The 14,521-nt window shown below is 40.3% G+C and overlaps 1 long non-coding RNA gene across 1 annotated transcript in view; it reads right to left on the reverse strand.

Moving 5' to 3' along the window:
- Nucleotides 1–2,838: 2,838 nt before the first annotated feature.
- The window catches only part of LOC125162417 (uncharacterized), a 73,792-nt gene continuing 62,109 nt past the window's right edge, over nucleotides 2,839–14,521 (reverse strand). The window contains exon 3 of the long non-coding RNA XR_007151035.1: nucleotides 2,839–2,944. This is a non-coding gene — a long non-coding RNA (uncharacterized LOC125162417). The remainder of the gene's footprint in view (nucleotides 2,945–14,521) is intronic.

Genomic DNA, 14,521 nt, shown 5'->3' on the forward strand with positions numbered 1-14,521 from the left:
AATGAATTTAGGGTCATGAACAACTCTAAGAAAGAGCAGAGAAAAAAGAGTGCAAACAGAAAGTCGGGCATAAAAGAAATAGAAGTGTTTGGAGATGCGGAAAGGCTCAGACCCATATTGAAGCTATCCCCTGAATGCTGTGCCTTTTTCCAAATGACCGGAGTTGCAATAGAAGGTGCTGTTCCCTCTGAGTGATATTTCCCAAGTCTGAGAAGATGGGATGCACTAGGAATTCTTTCAGCCTTGCCATTTGAGAATGGAGAAGCAGGGAAAGAAGTGAAGGTAGTGAAATTAGAAATTCAAATGGCATATGATGAAATCACTTTGGACTCCACAGTTATTAACCCCAAGTTGGCTCATTCCTCTAAATCTTGAGCTCCTTCTCAAGTGTACTATACATTAAGTGCCAGAAAGTATTGATCTCTTCTTTCATACAGCTAGTACATCTCTCCACCACTGAAATGCAAAGAAGCAATAAATGCTGAATAAGAAGTTTCTTCTGGAAAGACCAGTAGTGAACACATTCTAAAGATGAGGCAGCAGTGATAAGTATCTTTCTGAAAAATGGAGACCTCCGATAGGAAGACCTATCCTGGAGGATCTGCCAAGGAATTTTTTACTATGGGGATTCACCCTAAGCACATTCACTCAAATAATAAAGTGGTAGTGGCATTTGAAAGAATTTAGAAAGGTCTCTAAACTCTGATCTTGTTAGAATAGATTGTTGCAAAATGTTCCAGATAGTTCTTTAGAGCTTCATTTGAAGACCTTGACATAAGTCCAAAGCAAATCTCTGCCGTAAAAGTTGTATTGGTAGAATGATTAAGCATTACGTGGTATTCTTTGCAGAGAGGTGTTCATTTGATGAGGAATTGGGGAAAGCTTTTTCATAACATTATTGCAGCTCTTTGCAAAGACTTCAGTAAATTCTGGCTTCTGTCCTTGGTCAGAAGTTAACCACCACTAGTTAAGATAATTAGTAGTACATAAAACAATGCTTGAGGTTTAACTCAACAGAGTGTGGGAATGGAAGGATGAAGGGGGAGGAGACACCAAGTGCCAGACTTAATTGCCAGAGGCAAAGTGAGTGTGTTGGTCTCTGAATAGGCCATAGGCCAGACAGTAACCAGAATGATTTGATCTACAGAGATTCTGGTGTTGGTTAATTGTTTAGGGGATTCTTGGCATGGAAAGAGATGCCTAACCTGCTAAAGCCCTACTTGACTTGCAATCTTTTAAAAGAGAAGTCTAGTGAGTAAGAACTTGGCTTACATTACCCCTAAAGTGAGTCCTAGCACTCACTCAATTACTAGACCTAGATGATTTCACAATGCAGAACACCTAGAGTGGAGACTTGATCAAGGTTACTAATGTCACAGGAACAAACTGTGAATCTTCCCCTTGTCTTCCCCCACAGATCTGAAACCACTTACTGGGTAAATGTGATCAAGAGAAAAGCACACAAAACATTCGCAGGCTCTTCAGCACTCACCCTGGACTTACACTAATTTATGGGGGCCCAAAAGCACATTAACACTGAGCTTTATAAGGGACAGTCATTAAATAGAATTTTAACCCATTGCAACTCATGGTTGGTCCTGTGGGACCCCAAACTCTTTTCCCATGGCTATTTTCCCATGATTTAAAGATAAAGATAAAATTGGACAATCTCAGCAACTGCAGGCATCTTTACATTGACTCCTTTACTCAGGGCCTATGGACTTTTACAACAGAGAGGGCCAAGTGTAAGCTCTTGGAATAACCCCTCATTGGCAAAATGCTTACAGAAAAGCAATATTACTGCCTTACACCCATTACCACCTAGCAATATATTGTACAATTGTTTGTTTGTATATGGTCTTTTTCCTTCCCTAGCATGTAATCTCCTTGAGGGCAGATATTTTGCCTATCCTGTTCACTGCTCTATCCTCAGTGTCTAGGACAATGACTGGCACATAATAGATATTCAATTAATATTTATTGACTACATAGATGACTAAATTTCTGAAGGAGATTTCAGAAGTCAATGCCATCATCAAAGATTTGAAAGATACAGGTGTGGTAATTCCTACCACATTTCTATTTAAGTGAATATGGATGGGCCTTGGAGTATAAAAGTGAATAATCATAAACTTAATGATCTGGCATTTCAAACTGCAACTTTGGTCCAAGTGCGGTGTTCTTACTGGAACAACAACAACAAACATGCTTCTGACACTTGGAACACAGCTAATCATCTAGTAAATGATTTTTTTGTATTTCCTAGCCCAATAAATATAAACACTTCAGACAGGTTGATTTTACTTTACAGTAAAATTTCAGTACAATTTCACTGTCCTACTTCAGCTATGCATCAACTTTTTGCGACTGTACTATATTTGCTAAACCAAACCTTGACCATCTTATTATCCCACAGGACATTATTATGCTTTGCTCTATTGATGACATCATGCTTATAAGACTGTGTTTTAATTAACTACTTTGTATTTAAACTACCCCAAAATTTAGTGACTTAAAACAAAAATAAATATTTATTTCTCACAGTTTTTTTTTATTATTATTATTTTTTTAATTTTTTTTTCAACGTTTATTTATTTTTGGGACAGAGAGAGAGCATGAACGGGGGAGGGGCAGAGAGAGAGGGAGACACAGAATCCGAAACAGGCTCCAGGCTCTGAGCCATCAGCCCAGAGCCTGACGCGGGGCTCGAACTCACGGACCGCGAGATCGTGACCTGGCTGAAGTCGGACGCTTGACCGACTGCGCCACCCAGGCGCCCCTATTTCTCACAGTTTTTATGGATCAAAAATTCAAACAGGAAAGGGTAGGGAGGGCTTACCTCTACTGTGATGAAGGGGCCTCAGCTAGAAGGCTCTAAGGCTGGAGTTGGAATAATATGAAGGCTTCTTCACTCATGTGTTTGGCAACTGACACTGGCTGTTACCTAGCAAGGTTCCAAGGCAAATGTTGAGAGAGAAAGAGAGAAGGGATGGGGAGAGAGAGAGAGAGAGAGAGGGAGAGAGAGAGAGAGAAAGAGGGAGTTAAGCTGCATCCTTTTTATAACTTAGTTTTGGAAATCACATAGCATCACTTACTTCGTTGGTTGGGGGAGGCACAAGCACCTACCCAGGTTAAAGAGGGGAGGGAACTTCACCAACCTCTTAGCAGGAGCAATGACAATCACATTGTAAGTAAAACATGTGGGGTGGGGTAAATATAAAGTGTGGATATATTTGGGAAATATAATCTGCCACATACTCAGAAGTAGCAGGTATGCTAGATACATATGCATGCCAAAAAATGAGAGATGAAGCCTTTGAAAATGCAGTGGTCTACTAGTGATCAAATGCAATTAATGAACTATGACTAAATCCTGGTTTGAAAAAAACAGCTATAAAACACTAGTCTCTATCCATAATTCCTAACTTGAATATATAAGACAAATTTTGTTATCCCACTGTTCTGTATAGGTGTGTTTGTGGTGTTTAAATACAAATTTTAGTTCATAGGTTGTTGAATATCAATATGAAGTTGTATTAAACTAAAGAGGAAATGGGTAACACCCAGAAATTCTGCATGAAATTTTGCATTGTCTCCCTTCAGAGAGGAGGTGAGTACATTTTTGGTTACTATGAAGAAAAGATGCATTATATTTAGTAGAAGTGTGTGTGTGTGTGTGTGTGTGTGTTTGTGTGTGTCTAGGTATAGAAACAAGGGTGTATGTGGATATTGACTATTCAAAGGAGTGAGTAGTGGAACCTGATATTCTATAGGAAAATTAATTTCTTGCTTAAAATCCATTTCTGTTGCTTGCAAACAAGAAACCCAACTGATATAATTCCCCACATCAGAGAGAGTAACAGCAGCCACAGGATGAGAAGTAAACTCCATCATCCAGACCAACATCTGGGAGAGAAACAGCAATGGCAGTCAGTGATGATGGAAGATTTTGCTACCAACTGAAGACCATAGGAAAACTGCACCAGTAGCCATTACAAGGATTAAATGAGTCAACCTTTGAAAAGCACTTACTATAGTGGCTAGGTAGCAAGGACCATACAAGTGCTGTTCAACAATAAGAAATTAAATAGTGCTAGCAAGAAAAATTAAACAGCATATAAGTTTGGGGGGATTTCCACAAGGAAACAGAGGGAATTGGGGAGGTTAAATATCCCAGTCATTCTGTGATGGTGGTTTAGAGCCAAAGATACTTTTGCTACCTTTGAAATGGTTATCCATGCTCTAGACGGCCTTCTCCTGGCAGAAAAAGATTCCTCACTTCATCCTACTGCCACCACCTTAGTCCACCTCTAGGCATTTCTGCCTAGATGACTGTACTATCCTATTAATTGTTCCCTGTAACTTCCACTCTCAACCTCCCTACAACCCATTTTTCACATTACAACCAGGATGATGAAATTGAAAGTCTAATTGTGACATTCTCCCAGATGAAAATCCTCCATCGTTTCTTTACTACTGATGCCAGCCAATATCTCACTGTTTTTTTTCAATTCTCCCTTTAACTTTGGAAAGTTCTCTTCAAGTGACCATGGTAAAAGAATAGCAGGGTCTAAATTCTGAGCATATCTCTAGAGTTTACCATTGCTAGTGAAGAACAACATCAACAAAATTAATCTAACATCCATTTAATGACATATATACTAGTTACTATGCAGTATGGCAGTTAAATATAATCAGTCTATGAGTGCATCAGGGTATGAGAGCTCAGTGAGAAAATCAGACCACCTTAAATATTATGGAATAAAGATCTATTATAGCAATAAGACCTTTCAGAATTAGGGAAAATTTGGAGAACTAAAGCCTAAAATACAGAGTTAGAGGATGAGATAAAATTGCTTATCAACCTTCCTGACACACTGGCATGATTGAGCAAGTTACAGCCTACTGGGGAATTTGGGGAGCCAGGCACATCAGTTGCTGAAGTGAGTATGTGAAGAGGTGGTGGAGCAATCTATGGTAAGCTATTGCCTTTGCATCTGAGGGCAGGCCTGGGTTGCTGTTGGTTGGCAGTGTCAGCAGCTGGAAAGAAGAGCTAGACATGCAGTGGGGAGGGCCAGGCTAAGCTAGAACACATCAGTACTTCTAACATCTCTCACTACATCGAACCACAACTTTCAGAGAGTGCTGCTGTTTCACTTCTGCCTTCTAAGTCTTGTCCACATTTTTTGTTTGGACAACTTTAACACAGAACCAACCAGGGAAAGAGATTCTGGACAAAGTTGTTCTAGTTTAGCCAGGTTGGTACAGTACAAATTCATTACACTCAATAAACATTTAGATAAATTACTTGTTTATATTTCTTTTAAGCCATTTAACCAAATTGCTAGGTTTTGCCTTCTTGTTCAGTTCATGGACTCTTTATGCAGGAAAATTTTTGTTGTTTTCTCTGATTTTAGATATTCATTCATCATCACCACAATCATATTCATATGTACTGTCTTAGTCAACTTGAGCTGCTGTAACAAAATACCATAGTCTACATGGCTTAAAAAAAAGCAAACATTGATTTCTTAAAGTCTGGAGGCTGGGAAGTCCAAGAGTAAGGTGACTGCAGATTTAGTATCTGTTGAGAGCTCTCTCTTCCTGGTTTGCAGATGGCTGCCTTCTTGCTGTGCTGTCACACAATGGAGAGAGAGATGACTCTGGTCTCTTTCTCTTCTTATAAGGACACAAATCCCATAAGGGAGTTCTATCCTCATGAACTCGTTGACACCCAACTCCCTCTCAAATGCTCCAATCCCAAATACCATCACATTGGAGAGTAGTGTTTCAACATATGAATTTGGCAGGACACAAACATTCAGTCTGTAGTATGCATGCACACATTTACATGCACACACACACACCTAAACACACACACACCAGAAAGTTATGGGTTTCTTTAAGGTGTGTTGTAGATTGGGTTCCCTAGAAGCAGATCCTGAAATGGGGATTCCTGTTCAAGTGATTTGTTGCAGGAGTACTCTTAGGAAAAAGCAATGAGGGAAGCAGGTTAGAGTAAGGGAAGAATATGGTCTCAACTGGATGCAAGCTTAAATCTGATCCCCTGGAAAAGCTCTGGAGCATAATTTGCTCCAGCTAGCCCGATCTCAAGGCAAGGGCACTGGCTCTTTTTCCTCTCATGCCAGTCAGTCACTGGCTGAGGTCTGTTGGTGGGGTGGTGGGTGGATGCAAAGCATTTGGCTGAGGGCAGTTCTCCAGAGAGCAGGCAGCTATGACAGTTATAAGTCAACACTTACTTTGTAAAGGGGATGGAGTGCAGCCCAATCTCATCCACTAAAAGATGCTTTAGGAGCAGAAATCTCTATATAGACAGCGTGAGGGAACTCAGTCAGCTGAAACAGAAGGCCCACAACAGAATCTTCTGTTCTACTCCCTTTGTTTCTGTTGTGACCTGAGACATGCCACTGATTCTGTAGCAGTTTGGTGTCTTGACTCCTATTTCTAGATATCCCTCTGTGGCTCAGTGCTTGGTTATGGAGGCTACATTTGCCATTGGATTTGCCATGGTTCCTATTTTCTCTCTTGTGTTACTGACCTCAGGTTGCCTGGGGCTGATGTTTGGATGTCCACTTCTATTTCACTGCTCATCAGGGTTCTCAGGCTCCCTCTACCCTAGCACCCCACCTCCCACTTCAGCATTGTTATGTGCAACATAACATAATCACACCCATAAAAAGAAAGAGTTTCCACACATAGCTGGTCTTTCCCTCATTCCACAGAACTGCCTCTGTGGTTTGCTTACTAGCTCTGATCCTATCATTGCTCTCCTTTTTCCTCAGTATTTGTTATTTATTGCTGTGTAACAAATAATTCACAAATGTAACAGCTGAAAACAAAAACATTATCTCATCATTTTTGTGAGTTGGAAATTTGAGAGCAGCCTAGGTGGGCAGTTGTGGTTCAGAGGGTCTCATAAGGTTGCATTCAACATGTTGGCCATGACTGCAATCATATGAAGGCCGACTGGGATGGAAGAGCTGATTCCAAGATGGCGCCCTCACAGTCCATTTGGCAGAAGGCCTCAGTTTCTTCCTGTTGGAAGGAGACCATCATTTCTCACTACATGGAATTCTCCATAAAGCTACTTGATTGTTCCCAGGACATGGTAGTTTACATCTCTCAGAATGAATGATCCAAGAGCAAGTGATTCAATGTCTTTTAAGACCTAGTCTCAAAACTTATGGACAGTTACTTTTGCCAAAATTATTTGTTAGACATGAGTCATTAAGTCCAGTCTATAACCAAGGGGAGTGGAATTAAACTCCATTTCTTCAAAAGAGAAGTATTAAAGAATTTGTGGACATGGTTTAAAACCAACACACACACATACCACAATAGCAGGGCTCTTGGGCAGCTGTTACCTGGTCCTTACCCACCTAGGATACTTGCAGATCTGAGGTAGCAGATTCTGAACCGAGAGAATGAAATTTACCTCCATAAAGGGAGATTACATGACCACTATTCTAGGACATCTAAGAATTAGTGAGACAGAGGAATGAACAGTGAGGGGGAAAAGGAAAAAGAAAATGCGCTCTGGGGTCAGATAGACTGGGTTTCCAACCTTCACTTTGACATTTCTAACCTAGCTTGGGCAAATCATTTTATTCAAACCAATAAATTTTTTTGAGTATTAATTGTGTGTTAAGCAGTGCACTAGATAGTGGGGATAGAGGGCTGAAAAAAATTTCACTTTTGTGGTGCTTATAGTCTGGTTAATCAGACAGACATTAAATAAGCCATTTCAATTGTGATGGGGGTTATGTGCTATTAGAGCACATCCCAAGGAGATTTAGCCTTATCTAAGGAATAAAGGAAGACCTCCTTGGAGAAGGGACATTTTAAGTTGAAATTTGGAGGATGATTAAGAGTTAGTCAGGTGATAGGAACAGATAATGCAAAGGTTGTTAGGTACCAAGACCCTTGAACTTCTAAGGAGACAAAAGAAAGTCAGAGGGGCAGGAATATTCCTGGTGAAGGAGACAGTGGGGAGAGATGAGACTGGAAAGCTGGCTAGAGACCATACTTCTCTTGAGTCTCAGAGTCCACATTAAGGATAGGATATCTACAGGTTCACAACAATGGTCAGGCCAACTACTGACTTTTTAAAAATGTTCCACTAATAACTTGGAGCAAATCATTTAATCATGGATTCATTTTTAAAGCTTTTTTGTTTTAATTCCAGTATAGTTAACACACAGTGTTACATTAGTTTCAGGTGTACAGTACAGTGATTCAACAATTCTATACATTACTCAGTGCTCATCATGATAAGTGTACTCTTTAATCCCCATTCCCTCTTTCCCCCTTCCCCTAACCATCAGTTCATTCTTTATAGTTAAGAGTCTGCTTCTTGGTTTGTTTCTCTTTTTTTCCCTTTGCTTGTTTTGCTTCTTAAATTCCACTTATGAGTAAAATCATATGGTATTTGTCTTTAACTGACTTATTTCACTTGGCATTATACTCTTTAGCTCCATCCATGTTGTCGCAAATGGCAAGATTTCATTCTTTTTTTTCTGGATAAATAATATATATATTATTTATATATTATAATATAAATATATATAATATATTTATAATATACATTAACATTATAATATAATTATATATTAATTATATATAACTAATGATATACTATTAAATATATAAATATATTTATATTAATATATAATATATATAATACATATATATTACACACACACACACATACACACACCACGTCTTTCTTATCCATTCATCTATTGATGAATACTTGGGTTGCTTCCATAATTTGACTATTGTAAATAATGCTGCAATAAATATAGAGGTGCATATGTCCTTTCAAATTAGTGTTTTCATATTCTTTAGGTAAATACCCACTAGTGCAACTACTAGATCTTATGGTAGTTCTATTTTAATTTTTTGAGGAACCTCCATACTGATCTCCACAGTGGCTGCACCAGTTTGCATTCCCACCAACAGTGGATGAGGGTTCCCTTTTCTCCACATCCTCGCCAACTCTTGTTGTTTCTTATGTTTTTGATTTTAGCCATTCTAACTCTTGTAAGATGGTATCTCATTGTGGTTTTGATTTGCATTTCCATGATGATAAGTGATGTTGAGCACCTTTTCATGTGTCTGTTGGCCATCTGGATGTCTTCTTTGGAGAAATATCTGTTCATATCTTCTGTCCGTTTTTAAATTAGATTATTTGTTTTTTGGGTGTTGAGCTGTAGAAGTTCTTTATATATTTTGGATACTAACCCTTTATTGGGTATATCATTTGCAAATATCTTCTCCCATTTCAACTATTGATTGTTTAAGTAGAGTTGTGGCTTGATGAGAGATGTACAAAACCTGGAAAATGAGTTAAAGAGGGACAAAGTGGATGCCCATTGGTGGAGCACTATAGGAGTTTAAGTGGGGAGGTGATGGTGATGGGGGAAGTAAGAGACCATTAGGAGACTAACAGATAGGACTTGGCCAATGACTGTGGGCTGGAGACAGGAATCAATGAACACTGTCCAAAAGGCAGATTTTTTTGATGGTGATGGTGGGTGATGGGTGGGTGGGAGCAGATTATACATTATGCTTTAGACATACAGAGTTCTAGAGACTTGTGAGATATGAACAGAAGTGTTGAAAGGCTTGGAGTTCAGGGAGGGCTGGGCTCTGAAGGCAGCTGTGAGGGTCTAGACATAGATGCTACAATATCTTCCTGAATGAATGAGATGGCCATGGCTAGAATGTAGCAAAAGTCCAGGGAACCCTCATATTTAAAGAGCAGGGAGAAATGGAGACTGCAAAGGTCCCTGAGAAGGTACAGAGATGGGAAGAGGAGGAAAACCTGGGAGGTGTAAGGTCTGAGCTAAAGAAATGGTGTGTCTAGTGAATAAATGGGCAAAAGACATGAATAGACACTTCTCCAAAGAAGACATCCAGATGGCCAACCGACACATGAAAAAATGCTCCACATCACTCATCATCAGGGAATCAAAACCACAATGAGATACCACCTTACACCTGTCAGAATGGCTAACATTAACAACTCAGGCAACAACAGATATTGGCGAGGATATGGAGAAAGAGGATCTCTTTTGCATTGTTGGTTGGAATGCAAGCTGGTGCAGCCACTCTGGAAAACAGTATGGAGGTTCCTCAAAAAACTGAAAATAGAACTACCCTACAACCCAGCAATTGCACTACTAGATATTTATCCAAGGGATACAGGTGTGCTGTTTTGAAGGGACACATGAACCCCAATGTTTATAGCAGCACTATCAACAATAGCCAAAGTATGGAAAGAGCCCAAATGTCCACTGATGGATGAATGGATAAAGAAGATGTGGTATGTATTTACAATGAGTATTACTCGGCAATCAAAAAGAATGAAATCTTGCCATTTGCAATTATATGGATGGAACTGGCGGGTATTATGCTAAGTGAAATTAGTCAGTCAGAGAAAGACAAATATCATATGACTTCACTCATATGAGGACTTTAAGAGACAAACAGATGAACATAAGGGAAGGGAAGCAAAAATAATATAAAAACAGGGAGGGGGACAAAACATAAGAGACTCTTAAATATGGAGAACAGAGGGTTACTGGAAGGGTTGTGGGAGGGGGGATGGGCTAAATGGGTAAGGGGCATTAAGGAATCTACTCCTGAAATCATTGTTGCACTATATGCTAATTAATTTGGATGTAAATTAAAAAAATAAAATTAATTAAAAAAAATTTTTTAAATGGTGTTTTAGAGGAAGTGTTAAGTGGAATTATTGTTTTAATTAGGATAAATATAATCTTTATCTCATAGGACTCTTGTGAGGATTAAAAGAGATAACATATGCAAAAAAAATATTTTAGTAATTCATAGAGGTTTTTAATGTAGGGTGTTCTCTTTAGCAGAGAATGGGAGTATATGGGGTAAGGGTTGGGGGAAGAAGGCCAGAATGTTCCTTCTGAAGTAACTTCCCAACACCTGATGCATCTAAAGCAAACTTGTAGGCAACTATTGACACTTGGGGCCAGCCAACCTTTGATACAGTGCACTATAACTTTGGAAATCATGAAAAATGACCCTGCTCTCAAAAAAAAAAATCTCTACCTGCTTAGTACTGCTTAAAAATCCCTTCCAGGGAAGACCCACAAAGCCATTTTATTCTATAATAAAAGGTTTTAAAATATAAATACCTGGAGCAGTTACCACAGCAATATGAAGGATAGAGTTAAGTATAATTGTGTTATCAGATCCTGCCCTCTCTCTTTTTTTTTTTTTTTTTTTTTTTTTTAACTTCAGAAAGGCACCCCGAACCAGGAAGGAGCAGGGAGGGGAGGGAGAGTTTGGTCACTGAAGGAGAAACAAGAGAGGTGGGAGACACCCAAGGCAAATTTCACTGACTTCTCAGTTTCACAATTTTGCTTTAGGCAGGATCTGTTTATCTTCATATCTGTCCAGAAAAAATACAACTTTTGTGCACATGTACATTACATCTCTCTGGGTAGATGGTGCTAACCCTTACCTTAGCAGGAAGAATGCATCTCTCCTGTGTGTTCCACAGGAGTGTATTTTTCTCTGGGAAATGTTGGTGACCTAATATCTAGAATCTAAATGCAGATTCCCAACCCTGCCTAATTTAGGGTGCTGAGGGTGTGGAGTGGACCCAGAAATTACCATGCTGAACCAGTGCAGGAATCCCTTAAGTTGGCCCTTTAGGAATGGTACACCTGGGAACCCATCCTCGGAAACTGACCTGTGCTTCACCTTTCCGGTAAGCACTCAGGAATGTGTCAGGTTGTTAGGTTTACTTGTGCCTGGTGGGAAGGCATGTCCTAAACTAGAGTCTCCAGAACAGAGTAGAGGACTAAGAGAGTAATGGACCCCGCTCCCCTCCCAAGGAAATGGGGAAAAGGAACTTCTGAATACATGGATGGGCTCCTCAGGCAACCAGTGGTATCACAGCATGGGCAGGGGGCTGTTCTTGGGCACTGAGGCCAAGGAAGCCTCTCTGAAGCCTGGAAGATCGCCAGGTCTCCATCTGTGTAATCTGTATAATTGGCAGTGTCCTTTGTCAGGGCCTATGAGGATATTTCTCAGTCAATCACTGTCATATGCACAATCAGGTTATTTCTCTATGCAACCATTCCTTTTCTAGAGACCCTATACATCCTTGCAGTACATTAAATCCAGGAGGCTGTTTGTTACCATGGGATTCTGAATAATTAACTGAAGATGGCCCTTTAATTCAACTCAACTGTATTTGCACCTATTAAGCACCCATTATGTGCACCCTGATTGGAGGCCAGAGAAGCAGAACAGTCCTTGCCCTCAAGGCGGCTTATCTCAGTCCAGTTGGGAGATGTCAGGCTCAACCTGCCACCCCTCCCTCAATGCCACACTTCTCTCTCCACATGCCTTTCTTCTCCACTACCCACTCCCCTGCCCTAACCCCAGCTCCTGGACTTGAGACAGATCTGCTGAAGAAAGCTCTGGGGAGCTTCAGGCTCACCCCGGCTGCTGGTCTGCCTCCTGCCTGAGCCCAGCTCTGGTAACCAGATGCTGACGCCATCTCCTTTGTGCCTCAGTACTGCCTTGGACTCTGTCTTGTACCTGTAGGACAAGCCTCTGATTTCTCCTCATCAGGAGCAATGTCATCATCTCCCCATACCACTCTGGCATGAACCACCCCAGTACACAATTACATCATGTAGTGCTAATGTCGACTTGTCTCATCCCTGTCTGTCACCCTCCTGATCTGCCTGCAGACTGAATTTCTGACATCTGTAGCTGGGTCTAGACTCTTTGTATATGACTTTCCCTCTTGTTCCCAATTCTAGTGAACAGACCTAATTCTAGTATTTACTCCTTTAATAATCAGTCCTACCCCATTTCAGTTAATCATAGATGTGCAGCTGTTTCTTGAGCTATGTCAGGGAAAAGGGAGTTTAAAAAAAGAAAACAAATGCAAGACAATGTGCGCACAAATGTACAACAGTGTGGTACAGGGCACGTGCACACAAATGTACAACAGTGTGGTACAGGGCACACACAAAATGGAATGACTCCAACTGAGAGTACAGTGCGTATTCTGCTGGACCAGACCTGTGTATGCCAGTAGAGGAGTTAGTCACCCAATCATGAGGGCATATTATCTCTCAAGATACTCCCGCAAAGTGAGAGAAAATAGAAAGAACAGCAAAATTCTGAGGTCCTCAGCTAAAACAAACAAACAAACAAACAAAACCCAAGGTGGCTGGCAAGCCATGCACTAAATTCCAAACAAGTAAAAGATAATTCCACCCACCGATTGGAAGAATGCTGGTCCCATGGACACTTAAAATGCAAAGTGAAAATAGGAATTCATTAGCCTTTCTCCAAGTCTCCTGACTTGGTTGACTATCATCCAGCCATCCAGACTAGAAATCTGTTAGAGCAAAAATGAAGACTGACTCCAAAGACTGAGCACAAAGTGGAAGTCACTATTGCCAAGCAGGGGACCAATCCAGCAGAGCCTAGGCTCTAGGGGATGAAGTTGCAACAGGTCACAGAGCTTCCTGTATTGTGAAGGCAGAATCTCTGAGAGTTGCTGACAAGGGCTAGCCAGAGGTAGATTCTGTCATGTGCATGTAGCACCTTTTTTGGGATAATGACACTTGGCTGCTTCTGTTGTGTGTCTCAGATACTGAAGAGGGATTACAGCACCCACCCCCCACCACCAGCAGGCCTGTACTGCTGTCAACATCCTAGGTGTGTGGTCAGGATGTGTTGCTGGGAATCATACTACTGCCTTCCTCTTCCACAGATATCTATATCAACTGATAACCATGTCATTTAATCACCTGTGTCTTTTCATTTCTCATTTGTCTCTTCCTTTCCATCCTACTTGTGCTGATTTAGTTTAGTGTTAATCTCTTCAGATTTTAGTGCACATCATTAGTTCTTTTAAGTCTCAGTGCCCCGGGCATCCCATTGTTTACACATTCTCCCAACACAGTACTTGGTTTGTGGCTTTCACCTGTTTATTAATCTATCTTTCTCTCTTGGACGGTGAGAACATGGATACTCCCATGTCTTAGTTTTTCTTATATGTTCAGAAACTATTATAATCTCCATGTCCAGTAGGCACTTAAGAAATGAAAGAGAATGAATGAAGACCTATTTCTTCACAAATTACATCATCTTCACATCGTATATGTGAATAAAAGGAGTGTGTGTTTTAAACTGAGTCAGTGATCTCATATATATGACTCAGCTCATCGATAATCCTGGATAGTGATGGTGGAAAGATTTTGCTATAGGGTGAATAAAGAGTATTTTTCCTCATGAACCCTATTTCAGTCTGTCCTGTTTATCAAATACTTAGGCATTCGATTCTTGTAATTTATGAGTTCCTATATATTCATCTTCTGGGATAATTCACAGAACGTACTTGCAAATGGAAAATAATTTGCTGGTATTTTTTCCCCCTTTCTGGCACACGAATAAACGGAATGTTCTGACAACTTCAGTATCTCTTGCT

This window comes from Prionailurus viverrinus, chromosome A3 (genome assembly GCF_022837055.1).
Source record: "Prionailurus viverrinus isolate Anna chromosome A3, UM_Priviv_1.0, whole genome shotgun sequence".
NCBI lineage: Eukaryota > Metazoa > Chordata > Mammalia > Carnivora > Felidae > Prionailurus > Prionailurus viverrinus.